Source organism: Silene latifolia, chromosome 1, assembly GCF_048544455.1.
Source record: "Silene latifolia isolate original U9 population chromosome 1, ASM4854445v1, whole genome shotgun sequence".
Taxonomy (NCBI): Eukaryota; Viridiplantae; Streptophyta; class Magnoliopsida; order Caryophyllales; family Caryophyllaceae; genus Silene; species Silene latifolia.
The window spans coordinates 86,968,524-86,983,453 of record NC_133526.1 but is presented as its reverse complement, the minus strand read 5'-3'; positions in this window follow the sequence as shown (position 1 = coordinate 86,983,453).

Below are 14,930 nucleotides of genomic sequence, written 5' to 3'. Positions count from 1 at the left end.
GCCAAGGTAATTGGGAGATGTTACCATCTCGGTTTCCCGAGGCAGTGAAATCGGAATTACAATTAAGAAACTTTATTAAATAAATAACAAGTTTAGTTATTACAAATATAAACTAATAAATAAATGAAATACAACTTATCTATAACTATGGCATCCATGTTACACTACTCGACTCCGGGTCCAAGGCGCGGCCCAAATCTCGATCACGTCAACAAGTAAAACTTGTACTCAACCTGCTCCCCATATGATCGAAAATATCATATGGATCGACACAGGCCACCTTGGAAATATGTGACAGTTACACAGACACACATACATCAGTTTCAATAAATAAAGTGTGACACAACTCAAAGTGTGAGAGTATGCAACAAGACTATAATATGAATGACACGCTATCAAAAAACCACCACCACGGTACCAGGACACGCCCAGACATACCAACAACCACACTGGTACCGGGACACGCCCAGACGTACCAACAACCACAAACAGGTACCGAGACACGTCCAGACATACTTGGTCCGGAAGCCAACCGGATCCTCTGCCAGACATCGTGTCTTAACCACACATGTCCCTCCGTAACTCAAGTCATTAATGTTCACATCTCTCTTGGAGTGGGAAGCTCCAAGAGGCGACCCGAGCGTGAGACGGTCTCCCAACCGCCTCACGTCTCCATAACAACAAGTAAGTCACCAAGTTCTCCGACAAACAAGACAATACAATAAATGCAAGATACCATATAGCATGACAATTACTGACACATTCAATGCAAATGAATGATATATGACTCATTTAACAATTAGACAAATTATTGAAACTGAGTAGGATAAACCTACCTTTTCGCAAGCTCCATAAGCAAATCTAAATCCAATTATAATACCGCTTCATAAAACCGTCACCTAATTAAAGTAATTAAATCCATTTAATTACTAACTAATTAAATTAAATACGCATTCGATTAATTAAAACTGTCTTAAAACTACCCAAAACCACCACCATAGCTCACCACCGTGGGCCACCTTCCCCCACCTTTGACCATGGTGGCCGGCCCCTACCGTAGCCACCCAAGGCGGCAGCCACGAGGCCACCACCAGCCGCACAACAATGAACCACACACCACTCGATACCCCATCTTCACCCGCGAAATACCAATAAAACAGCCACCATAACGCCACCACCGTGGGCCACCTTCCCGCCACCCTTTGCCACGAGGGTCAGCGACCCTAGAAGACCATCTTATACACCCCCAAACACCAGCAGCGACGACAACAAACCGCAATAGCCACCACGACACAACTACAACACAGCCCGTACACCCTCTCTTTGGCCCCCTCGATTTCGCCATCTACAGCCACCCTACCTACCACCCAAGACCACCACTATGACCTCCTCACTCCCCTCGACACAACCATCACAAAACCAACCCAAGTCAGACATTATTTATGGGTCAAAAATCCGTCTTAGGACGGTCGCACAAAACAGCTATAAACATGTATATACTCGGTCAAACCCGTATTAGGTGATCAACGGTGGGGTCAATGACGGCCTAGGGTGGTCAAGGTCGACGCTGGTCAAATAAAATAATATACATATATATATATATATATATATATATATATATATATAAGCTAGTGAAACGGTCTTACCTTACGAACTCGGGGCGGAGGGACGAAATCTCCATTTTCCTTTTCTCTCTTTTCTCTCTTCTTTCTCTCTTCTAATTTGATGGTGGATTTTGGTGGATTATGTTAGGATAAGAGTTGGGTGGATAAGGTAGGGTGGAGGGTATATGTATATGGTCGGGTAGTTTGTATGGTACACGTATATATACATGTATCGTATTGCGTATTATTATTACAACTTATTATTATTATCATTACCGTCCTATAACTATTATTATTATTTTATTATTCTGCCTCATACATAATTTGCGTAAAATACAATATAATATTATTTATATAATTATAAAATACAGAGTATTACAAGTAGCTTAAATTTTTGTAGGAATTGTGTTAGTCTCTTATGATGTGTGTGTGTGTGTGTGTGTGTGTGTGTGTGTGTGTGTGTGTGTGTGTGTGTGTGTGTGTGAGAGAGAGAGAGAGAGAGAGAGAGAGAGAGAGAGAGAGAGAGAATATGAAGCAAAAGAAGAAAAGAAAAAAAGGGACCGGAAAAGAAAAAAAGAAAAAGAAAAATAAAGAAAGAAAAATAAAAAATTGCTTCATTTGGTTTTGTTAAGAGATTATAAAAGGATGGTTACTAGAGTCTAATGCATTGTTGGAGAGTAGTTCTTTTGTCTCTCATATGTTGTCAAAGATAAGATGATTTATCTAGTGGGTGTTAATTTATGCTTAATGTTATAAATTTGGTTTTGGTTAACAAGTGTAGCTACAACTACCGTCTTAGCCTCACATTTCCATACGTGCTTCGGCAAAATCCATTTCTATACCCTCGCCCATCAGCCACTTTTATTGTCCTTGATACATACACTTTTATATTGTAAATGCGTATTAGTTGGAGAAATTTATATCACATTAGAATGCATGCATGTTTCATAAGTTGAGTGAGTGCTTCTATTTCTTTCTATCTTACATATAAATCACCCATACTTATGAGTGCTTAAGTGGAATCCGCAAGAATCCGACTAACTTGTCTTGCAAGATCGAAAGGTATTTGGCGTTTGTATATTTCTTTAATCTTATTGAATTTGTCTTATTTACATTCGCAATTAGATATAGAAATCATCAAATAAAACCTTCAAGAAATAGTTACTTTAAGACGGACTTAGATAAGAACGAACTAGAACATTAACGCCTCCTATGGATTCGACCCTTTCTTGCCACTAGCTACCAGTTAGTAGTAATTTAGGATTATTTTGACACAAGCCATACGAATAAATCCTTATCATTGGGCCTCTTCTGCGCCAGTGTCAACTGTTCATAATAGTATGATATTTTCCGCTTTGGGCCAAGCCCTCACGGATTTACTCTTGGGTTCCTTCCCAAAAGGCCTCGTACTATAATATTTTCAAGGCACTTATAAAGATGATCTTTCATCTTTATTCTACCGATGTGAGACATGGGTTTGCACCCTAACAAGCCTCCCCTCAAACCAAGTCCATCATCTTAACTCGGACCTTGACTTTCATGGAGAACTCCAACACTACTACAACCCCAACCTCTAGACACCTGCATCACCAAGTCTTGATAACCTTCACTTAAACGACACACCATGTGTGTCACGGGGCTTTTGCTACACTTGCGTACCAAACTCCTCTATAACACCCCAACTATCCGGCCAAGATAATTGGGGCGTTACCGTCTCGGTTTCCCGAGGTAGTGAAATCGGAGATACCATCTAAGAACAGTTTTATAAATAGAATGTTTAATGGTTTACAACGAATAATGAATAACGAAAGATTACAAGTCATGACTCCTAAGCTAATCTAATCAAATATGTCTGACTCGGAGATCATCAAGCCTCGTCCCTTCTCCCGCATGCTACCAAAGCTAACCTGTACATAACTGCTCCCCATATGATCGAAAATATCATATGGATCAACACAGGCCACCCCGGAAATAGGTGACATTTACACGGACACAACAAACGTCAGTTTCAACGATAAATGCAATGTAATACTCCGTATTTATGGTCTTGGGGGTACTCTATCGAGTAGCCCTTACTCTGTCGAGTAAGGGTATGTTGCAGAATAAAATAGTTTCTGACCTGTTGGGCACTCGATCGAGTAGCTGGGGCACTCGATCGAGTAGGGGGGTACTCGATCGAGTACCTTGGGTACTCGATCGAGTGTCCGGTTTATCGGGGGAGTTTTCTCGGGTTTTGTTAATTACGCGATTAAGGTATTTAAATCAATTCGTCTTTGTTCTAAATCACTTTTTACAAAACCTAAAACCTGTTTAAGAGAGAAAGCAACTTGTCTTCTTCCTAATCGCGTTCTTGACAATTCCCGGAGTTCAGACGGTCGGATTGCATCGTAGGTTGTGTCGTTGGATTCCTTGCGTCGAGGGTAAGCTTTTAATATAATTTATATACCGTTTTGTTAAGATTGATGAAACCCTAATTTGGGATTTGGGGATTGTTATGAGTAGTATTTGAATAGTAGTCTTTATGTGTTATATGTTAGGAGGAGAATTCGTAGAAGAGGCGTTTTGAGACAGCTGTAGATACCGTCTGCGTGTTGTGCTTTCCAGGTAGGATTTCCTACTCAGTATTAGTCCCATAATGGGATATTGGTGATGTGCTTAGTTAGTTGATTGATATGATGATTGTATTTGTGATTGTGATTGTGGTTGTGTTCGTTGATGGCTCTCGAGATGCGTTCTCGGCTGAGTGGGGTCACTTGCGGGAGTGATCTCACGCCCTAGTTTCGCCTTCTGTGGAACCCGCCACAGAAGGGATGTGCACATTAATGAGCAGGGTTATCGCTCGTACGATGAGCGGGGCTTAGGTGGGAACGGCTGCGGTCCCCCACTGGCAGGGCTGGTCCAGTGGACAGTCAGTGATTGAGACGGTTGGTTGGATGTGGTTGTGTGTGTGAGACAGTTCAGCTGTCTGTTTGTCTTATTGTTGTTATTGATTTTGATTGTGTGATTAGTACTGACCCCGGTGTTGTTTTGTAAAACCTGCGGTGATCCATTCGGGGATGGTGAGCAGATATTGAGCAGGTATAGAGATGATACGGGGATAGCTGGGATGGCCACGACATGACGATAGAGTCTTCCGCTGTAGCTTAGCTTTTATTTCTATTTCAGTTGAGAACAGTTAGTTTGAATAATGTAACGTACTTTCAGTTTGGGTTTCAAGGATTGTACTTATTCATTAAATTACTTATAATAAATGTTGTTTCTGTTTTGTCTATTTGATTATCATACCTCGGGCAACCGAGATGGTGATGTCTTCATACCTGAGTGGTCCTGGTAAGGCACTCGGAGTATGGGGGTGTTACAAATGGTATCAGAGCGACGATCCTGAAACCTGTAACCAATGAACTTAATGAACATAGGGAGTCAATTAAAATGAACCCGGGGTAAAAGTTGTGGGAGCTAGTGCAAGGGCTTGGGAGACGTCCTAAAGTCGCAAGGGGTCGCCCTACAACTTTGAACCGGTCACGGGGGAAAGTGTTTGTTGAATATATGTGTGCTTGTTAACTTGTGCAACAAAGTGGTGAAGTGTGTTGATTGTTTGGTGTTGAAATAGGAAGTTGAGCATGTGAAAAGAAATGATACGTGGAACATGTTAATGAGATGATAGCATGTTGAGGTGTTTACAATGTGGCTTTTATAGCATGATGATTTGATTTTACTGATAAGTAGAATGGATGCGTAGCATATTGATTATGGTATCATGCGATTTATATAAAATTTAACATGTTAGTATGTGACGTAATATGCGGGTAGCTTTTACGTAATAGTGATACTTGATCGAGTGAGACTAACTCGATCGGATAGGTTTTTGACGATTTTGGACCAGAATCGAGTTTTGGGGCACTCGATCGAGTAACTAGGGGTACTCGATCGAGTAGGGGGTCACTCGATCGAGTAGCCTAGATACTCGATCGAGTGGGTTAGAGATCAGAAGGTCTGTTTGGTTCTGGAGTTTGGGTACTCGATCGAGTACATGGGGGCACTCGATCGAGTAGCCCGTTACTCGATCGAGTGGGTTTGGATACTCGATCGAGTGGGTTCTGGGCAACGCGTGTTCGTGTTTTGAGGATTAGTACGCGTGTTTATGTTTATCCCTTTCTTCTATAGCTTCAAGATGCCGCCCAAGAGAAACGCTTTGTACGCGAGAGCTGAGGTTATGACTACGGATGACATCGTCAAGATGTTGGAACACCAAGACGCTCTTACAGAGACCCTGAAGAGAGTGAATGAGGACAAGGACAAGAGTAAGGAGAAGGAGGTTGACCATGCTAAAGTCAGCCTCTATATCGCGAGGTTTAACCCGAAGGAGTACAAGGGAGTTGAGGAGCCTAACCACCTTGATAGTTGGTTGAGGGAGATGGAGAACATCTTGGATTTAGTTCGCTGTCCGGATGAGATGAGAGTGGATCAGCTGCATTCTATCCGAGGGAGGCGGTGGCAAGTGGTGGGATTCCGTGAAAGCGGGTGCCAAGGAGATGTATACCAACCGGGGGTTACCCGCTATACCTTGGGAGGAGGAGTTTCGTAGGGTCTGTGAGGAAGGAGTTCGTACGAGAACATGTGAGGAGTAAGTTGAGAGAGGAGTTCGACAAGTTTAAGATGATCTGCGGAGATGTCGTGGTCGAGTACTACGAGGACGGTTCAATGAGAAATCCAGATATCGAGGACATGGGTTTGAGTGATGAGAATTTGGCTTTGAGGTTTGAGAGTGGACTAACCACGAAAATTATGGATAAGTTACCCGTGGGAGTCCTCACTGATGTGAAGGAAGCATATGAGAGGGTCGGGAGAGCCGAGAGACTAGTGGAGATGGCTCGGGAGAGGTCTGGTGGAGAGAAGAGGAAGTCGGAGAGCGAGGGTGGTGGCCAATCTAATTACAAGAAAGGCAACCACAATCAATCTAAGGGGTTTTCTTCCTGGTTTCGGGTTTAGTCTTTGGAACTTCCTTTGGGCGAGGTCGTGGGAGTGTGAGCAACACCGGGGGAGTGACTTGCTTTGGTTGTGGTGGCGTAGGCCACAAGAGACATGAGTGCACGAGCGCACCGAGATCTTTTCGTAGAGAGACCTGCGCACAGAGCTTTGCGAGCAAATGGACCCGGTGGATCATGGCCAAACAGGGGAGGTCAGAGCTATCAGAGTGGAGGCAACCGCAACGGCGGTAATTCTTATCAGAAGATACCGATGAACAACAACAACAACAATCAAGGGTCGGGTGCTAAGCCGACCGCATCGCCTAGTCTTGTCCGGGGAAGTGGGCGAAGACCGATGGCAAGTTGTTCATGATGGACAAGAAGGCGGTGAGGAGGATGCGCACGTTATCACCGGTACATTCCTTGTTAATGGTATTCCTACGTTTGTCTTGTTTGATTCGGGGGCTTCTCAATCGTTTGTGTCTTCGAGTCATGTAACACAGTTGGGTTTGAGAGTATATGAGTCTGTTAGGGAGCAAGTTTTCATACCTTCAGGTGAGTCTGTATCGTGTGGGAGGTTGTTTAGAGATGTATCTTTGATAGTTGGGCAAGTCGATTTCCCTGTAGACTTGCTAGAATTTCCTTTTAATGGTTTTGAGATGATAGTTGGGATGGATTGGTTAGGGAAGTATAAGGCTAAGATAGACTGTCATCAAAAGAGAGTGTCCCTAAGAGGTCCTAAGGGTGTAAGTGTGTCTTATCGTGGGTTTCTAGTCAAACCCAAAGTTAAGTTGATTGCAAATTTGTCACTTTGAAGTCGTATCGAGGAAGGGATGTCCTCCGATTTTGTGCCACGTGAGAGATGACCGGATAGAGAGCCCTAGCAGTTGAGGAGATACCAGTGGTGGGAGAGTATGCAGATGTCTTTCCAGAGGAGATTCCGGGGTTGCCACCGAAGAGGGAGATAGATTTCACCGTTGAGTTGAAGCCAGGGACGGGGCCAATCTCTAAGGCACCGTACCGTATGGGTCCTAAGGAGATGGAGGAACTTAGGAAGCAGTTGGATGATTTGATAGAGAAGGGATACATTAGACCAAGTGTATCGCCTTGGGGAGCACCAGTTCTGTTCGTGAAGAAGAAAGATGGGAGTTTGAGGCTGTGCATAGATTACCGAGAGTTGAACCGTGTGACGATAAAGAACAAGTATCCTTTGCCAAGGATAGATGACCTGTTTGATCAGTTGAGTGGTGCAACGGTCTTTTCTAAGATCGATTTGAGATCGGGATACCATCAGGTGAAGATTAGAGATGTGGACATACCGAAGACAGCTTTCACGTCGAGGTATGGCCATTATGAGTATGTGGTGATGCCATTTGGGTTGTCCAATGCGCCGGCAGTGTTTATGGATTTGATGAATAGGATCTTCAGACAGTTCTTGGATCAGTTCGTAGTAGTGTTTATCGATGACATCCTAGTCTACTCTAAGACTAAGGAGGAGCATGAGGAGCATCTGAGGATCGTGTTGCAGACTTTGCGAGATCATGATTTTGTATGCTAAGTTGTCTAAGTGTGAGTTTTGGTTGGAGAAAGTTGCTTTTCTGGGGCATGTAATTTCTAAAGATGGGGTAGTGTGGATCCGCGAAGATTGAGGCGGTGACAAAGTGGGAAGCAGAAGAATGTCGCCGAGGTAAGGAGTTTCTTGGGTTTAGTTTGGGTACTACGGGGCGGTTTGTGAAGGATTTCTCCAAGATAGCTAGACCGATGACAGCGTTGATGAGGAAAGAGAACAGGTTTCGTTGGGATGAGAGTTGTGAGAAGGCGTTCCAAACCTTAAAGGAGTGTTTGACCACAGCTCCTGTCTTGGCATTGCCTGAAGGGAGCGAGAATTTTGAGGTTTATACCGATGCTTCGAAGAATGGGTTGGGATGTGTGTTGATGCAGAATGGTAAGGTGATTGCCTATGCTTCTAGGCAGTTGAAGCCTTATGAGGAGAACTACCCTACTCATGACCTGGAGTTGGGTGCAGTGGTGTTTGCTCTCAAGATTTGGAGGCACTACCTTTATGGAGCAATCTTTAAGGTATTTTCGGATCACAAGAGTCTCAAGTACATCTACACGCAGAAGGAGTTGAACCTGAGAAGAGAGGAGGTGGATGGAGTGATTGGCGACTACGACATGGAAATCATCTACCATGAAGGAAAGGCCAATGTTGTTCTTTGATGCTTTGAGTAGGAAGAGTGTACATTCCTTGTGTACAGCTCTATCTTTGATGAGGTTGAGGGATGAGGTAGCGAGCTTTGGGATTCATATGATGCAGAAAGGAGATACCATGAGTGATATGACAGTACAGCTTGAGTTTTATGATGACATTCGGGATAAGCAGGCTTTGGATCCTAAGATAGTGGAGTGGAGAGCTGGAGTAGAGAAAGGGACAGTGTCCCGGTTTTCCATTCATACAGATGATAGCTTGAGGTTTGATGGTAGGTGGTGTGTTCCTAATGATGAGGAGTTGAAAAAGACAATCATGACAGAAGCGCATTGCACACCATATTCAGTTCATCCAGGTGGAGACAAGCTTTACAAAGATCTGAAGAAAACGTTTTGGTGGCCTGGGATGAAGAAAGAGACAATTTGAGTTTGTGTCCCGTTGTTTGACATGCCAGAGAGTTAAAGGGGAACAGAGAAGACCACAAGGTAAGGTTCAGTCTTTAGAGGTGCCTGAGTGGAAGTGGGAATCCATTTCCATGGATTTTATTGTGGGTTTGCCAAAGAGTCAACAAGGTAACAACATGATTTGGGTGATAGTGGATCGCTTGACCAAGTCAGCTCACTTTGTTCCAATGAAAGATACATGGACTAAGGCACAACTGGCTATGGCCTATCGAAAGAACGTGCTTAAGTTACATGGAGTCCCTAAGGACATAGTGTCTGACAGAGATGCGAGGTTTATCTCATGGTTTTGGAAGGAGTTGCAGGAATCGTTGGGAACAGCTTTGAAGATGAGTACTGACATTTCATCCGCGACGAGATGGGCAGACGAGAGAACAATCAAGACTCTTGAGGATATGTTGCGAGCTTGTGTGATGGATTTTGGTGGTAGTGGGAGCGAGAGGTTGGATTTAATAGAGTTTTCTTACAACAACAGCTATCACACTAGTATTGGTATGGCACCGTTTGAGGCTTTGTATGGGAGGAGATGTAGGAGCCCAATCTGTTGGGACGATAGTGCTGAGGCAGTGGTTTTAGGACCAGAGATGGTACAGGAGATGGTGGAACAGATTAAGATGATCAGGGAACGGATGAGAGCAGCTCAGGATCGACAGAAGAGTTATGCAGATCTACATCGTCGGGACATAGAGTTTCAGGTTGGGGACAAGGTTCTTCTGAAAGTGTCTCCTATGCGTGGAGTTATGAGATTTGGGAAGAAAGGCAAGCTAAGTCAGAAGTTTATAGGGCCTTATGAGATCTTAGAGCGAGTTGGGGAAGTGGCTTATCGTTTGGCTTTACCGGCTGCTTTGGAGAGAGTGCATAATGTGTTTCATGTATCTTGTTGCGGAAGTATGTGAGTGACCCGTCGCATGTGTTGGAGGCAGAGAGCTTAGAGCTGGATGAGTCTTTATCGTACCTTGAGGTGCCTAAGCAGATCCTAGACCGAAAAGTTAGAAAGACCAGGGGTGGTGAGACAGTTTTGCTTAAGATCCTTTGGTCTAACCATGAGACTGAGGAAGCTACATGGGAGGCGGAGGATATCATGAAAGAGCGTTACCCTTTCCTTTTTGATCAGGTATGTATGGTTACGAGGACGTAACCTTGTTTCTTTTAGGGGGGTAGGAGGTGATCGCGAGAGTTTTTAAGAGTTTTTACACCCTCTTGTTTATGTTGTGTCGGTATGTTTGTCGGGATAAGTGGGTTAGTAGCATGTTTTACGTTGTGTTTATTTTTGGACCTTCGAGTCGGGAAGCTCATGGGGGTACCTTTGTTTGGTAGTGGTTTGAACTTCGGGGACGAAGTTCCTTTTAAGGAGGGAAGACTGTAATACTCCGTATTTATGGTCTTGGGGGTACTCTATCGAGTAGCCCTTACTCTGTCGAGTAAGGGTATGTTGCAGAATAAAATAGTTTCGACTGTTGGGCACTCGATCGAGTAGTGGGGCACTCGATCGAGTAGGGGTACTCGATCGAGTACCTTGGGTACTCGATCGAGTGTCCGGTTTATCGGGGGAGTTTTCTCGGGTTTTGTTAATTACGCGATTAAGGTATTTAAATCAATTCGTCTTTGTTCTAAATCACTTTTTACAAAACCTAAAACCTGTTTAAGAGAGAAAGCAACTTGTCTTCTTCCTAATCGCGTTCTTGACAATTCCCGGAGTTCAGACGGTCGGATTGCATCGTAGGTTGTGTCGTTGGATTCCTTGCGTCGAGGGTAAGCTTTTAATATAATTTATATACCGTTTTGTTAAGATTGATGAAACCCTAATTTGGGATTTGGGGATTGTTATGAGTAGTATTTGAATAGTAGTCTTTATGTGTTATATGTTAGGAGGAGAATTCGTAGAAGAGGCGTTTTGAGACAGCTGTAGATACCGTCTGCGTGTTGTGCTTTCCAGGTAGGATTTCCTACTCAGTATTAGTCCCATAATGGGATATTGGTGATGTGCTTAGTTAGTTGATTGATATGATGATTGTATTTGTGATTGTGATTGTGGTTGTGTTCGTTGATGGCTCTCGAGATGCGTTCTCGGCTGAGTGGGGTCACTTGCGGGAGTGATCTCACGCCCTAGTTTCGCCTTCTGTGGAACCCGCCACAGAAGGGATGTGCACATTAATGAGCAGGGTTATCGCTCGTACGATGAGCGGGGCTTAGGTGGGAACGGCTGCGGTCCCCCACTGGCAGGGCTGGTCCAGTGGACAGTCAGTGATTGAGACGGTTGGTTGGATGTGGTTGTGTGTGTGAGACAGTTCAGCTGTCTGTTTGTCTTATTGTTGTTATTGATTTTGATTGTGTGATTAGTACTGACCCCGGTGTTGTTTTGTAAAACCTGCGGTGATCCATTCGGGGATGGTGAGCAGATATTGAGCAGGTATAGAGATGATACGGGGATAGCTGGGATGGCCACGACATGACGATAGAGTCTTCCGCTGTAGCTTAGCTTTTATTTCTATTTCAGTTGAGAACAGTTAGTTTGAATAATGTAACGTACTTTCAGTTTGGGTTTCAAGGATTGTACTTATTCATTAAATTACTTATAATAAATGTTGTTTCTGTTTTGTCTATTTGATTATCATACCTCGGGCAACCGAGATGGTGATGTCTTCATACCTGAGTGGTCCTGGTAAGGCACTCGGAGTATGGGGGTGTTACATGCAAGACATGACATAATAAGGAAATATGCAACATATTGATTATATGAATGAGACACGAATGACTCAACGTCATACCGGTACCGGGACACGCCCAGACATACCCATAACCATCATACCGGTACAGGGATATGCCCAGACATACCGACCATCACACTAGGTACCGGGACACGCCCAGACGTATCGGGTCCGAAAGCCAACCGGATCCCCTGCCAGACGTCGTGTCTTAACCACACGCGTCCCTCCGTACTCAAGTCATTAATGTGCACATTCCCCTTGGGGTGGGAAGCTCCAAGGGGCGACCCGAGCGTAAGACGGATTTCCAACCGTCTTATGTCTCCTCAACAATCAAAGACCGCCATCAAAGATCTCCAACACAATCTATTCACAACTATAAATAGAAAATGGAAAAGCCACATTAAGCATATGACTAACTCATGAATTACATCCCACATATTATGAATAACAACCCTTCCAATACCCACATGACATACTAACCAATTCATGAATGCATATGACAAAGAAAAACATACAAACATGCTTATACAACATTGAAACCGAGTAGGATAACCTACCTTTAAGCATAATCCTCAAGCTAATAGAAATCACCAAGTATCCATCATTAAAATTGTCTCATCCTACATAAATCATGTAATAACTATCACAATTCACTCGATACTAAATTATAACATGAAATCCCTCATTATAAGTTACTAATTACTCATTTTACCTAATTAAATAATAATTAACATCTCTTAGTAAACCCTAACTCGAATTTACTCATAAGGCAAAGAAGAAAGGGTGAGATTTCTACTTACAAAGGTAGATAGGGGCATAGGAGGCATGTTCCACCATTAATCCAAGCTTGAAGGTTTAGGGAAAGGCATTTGGGGTGTTTTAGAGAAAAGGGAGAGGGTTTTAGTGTAAGAAGGACGAAGGAGAATAATGAATGGGATAGGGTTGGATAGAATGGAAATCCCGAAATATCATCTCTCGGGTACAGCTCAGCACACTCGACCGAGTGACCGGTTCACTCGACCGAGTAGCTCTCACTCGGTCGAGTGTACCCTCACTCGACCGAGTGCCGACTCACTTGGTCCATTTGAGGTATTACTCGGTCCACGAGAAGTCCACTAGGTCTGGTTTAGGTCTTACTTGGTCTTATCCGAGTATGTGTGGGTTCCCTCACGCGTCTCTAGGTCTAAGTACGGGTCCCACAAATATCGGGTATTACAATCTTTCCCCCTTAAAATGAACTTTGTCCCCGAAGTTCACCACTCACTCCCTTTTTCCAATTGTTTCTCGATTTTCTCTCAAGCCTCATTCTCGGTCCTCTTGTATTTTCTTGCCCTTATCACTCTTATTGTTACATACATGTGTCCTATTTATCCTGCGTTTCTTGTTCACTCTCCTTACTCTCCTATGTATTTTCTTGCCCTTTCTTTCTAAATTTCTCTGAGTTCTTGCACTCACTCCTCCTAAAAGGGAATTTTGTCCCCAAGTTCGCTATCAGTCTTACATGACGCTCTCCCGGTAGCCTAACATTATTACCACAAGTTGTGTATGATTACCATATGTGTGTGTGTGTGTGTGTGTGTGTGTGTGTGTGTGTGTGTGTGTGTGTGTGTGTGTGTGTGTATACATATATATATATATATACATATATATATATATATATATATATATATATATATATATATATATATATATATATATATATATATATATATATATATATATATATATATATATATATATATATGTATGTATATATATATATATATATATATATATATATATATATATATATATATATATATATATATATATATATGTATATATATATAGTATTAGAAGCATATGAGTCCACCTCTTACATGTGAGTCCATAAGTTCTCCTTAGAGCCCTTGGATGAGGGAAAATGATGGCTGAGATTTACACAAGAAAAAAGGAGATTAAAGCTAATTAAACCACTCTCTCACTACCCATACTAATTAATTCTAATTAATCACTAATTCAATATATATACAATTTCCTCCCACCTACCTATCTCTCATCCACACAATTTCCCTCATATTTTATCTCAAAAACCTCTCATCTCTCAAAATCCAAAAAAATTCAAAAACAAAAAAATCAAAAAAAATTCCCCCCTTTTCTCTCCAACCTAACCCACCGGCTACCACCACCTCCCACCCCGCTGCCACTGTTTCCCTTCCCGCCGCCAATAACCCACCCACCGGCCACCACCTCCGCACAACCACGCACCCTCTGCTCATAACCACCCGACACCAACACGACCCACAAACCACCTCGCGTCACCCCTCAACCTCCCGCCAACAGCCTCCCCCAATACCGCCTCCACCACTAACAACAAACATCAAACACCACCGTCATTCACCCACGAGCTTCTCATGTCGCCGCCACCGCCTCTCACCTCATCTGCTGCCGTCGACTACTCTTCTGCTCATTTCTTTTTTTTTTTTGTCCGGTGGTTTCGTGGTGGTTGTTGCCGCCTTCTCTTCTCATTTGTTTTTTTTGTTGGATGTTGTCGTTGTGTTTGTTAGGCTGTCGTGGTTGTGTTTTCGTGGTGTTGTGGTGTGTCAGGTAGGGGTGTTGGTGGCGGTTGGTGGTTGCCGCCCCTCTCCCTTCACTTTTTTTTTTTCGTTTTCAGATCTCTGTCGTGGGGGTGGCGGTTGTTGTTAGTGGGGCAGTTGGTGTTGCTGGTGGGACGGTAGCGGTGTTGCTGTGGGTGATGGGGGTGGTTGTTGGTGGGTCAGATCTGAGGTGTTGGCGGGATGCATGTCACGTTGAAATCTGAGTTTTTAAAATAGTTTTTTTTATATTATATTTCCAGATCTCGTTTTTTTTTTGGAATTTTTTTTTTTTTTTTTTTTTTTTTTCAGATTTTGTGTTATTAGTTAAATTATGGGCATTTTTCCACCTCTTCTCCCTTTCTTGTGTTATTTTATGTATATTAAAATTATACTTTTTTCTTTTAA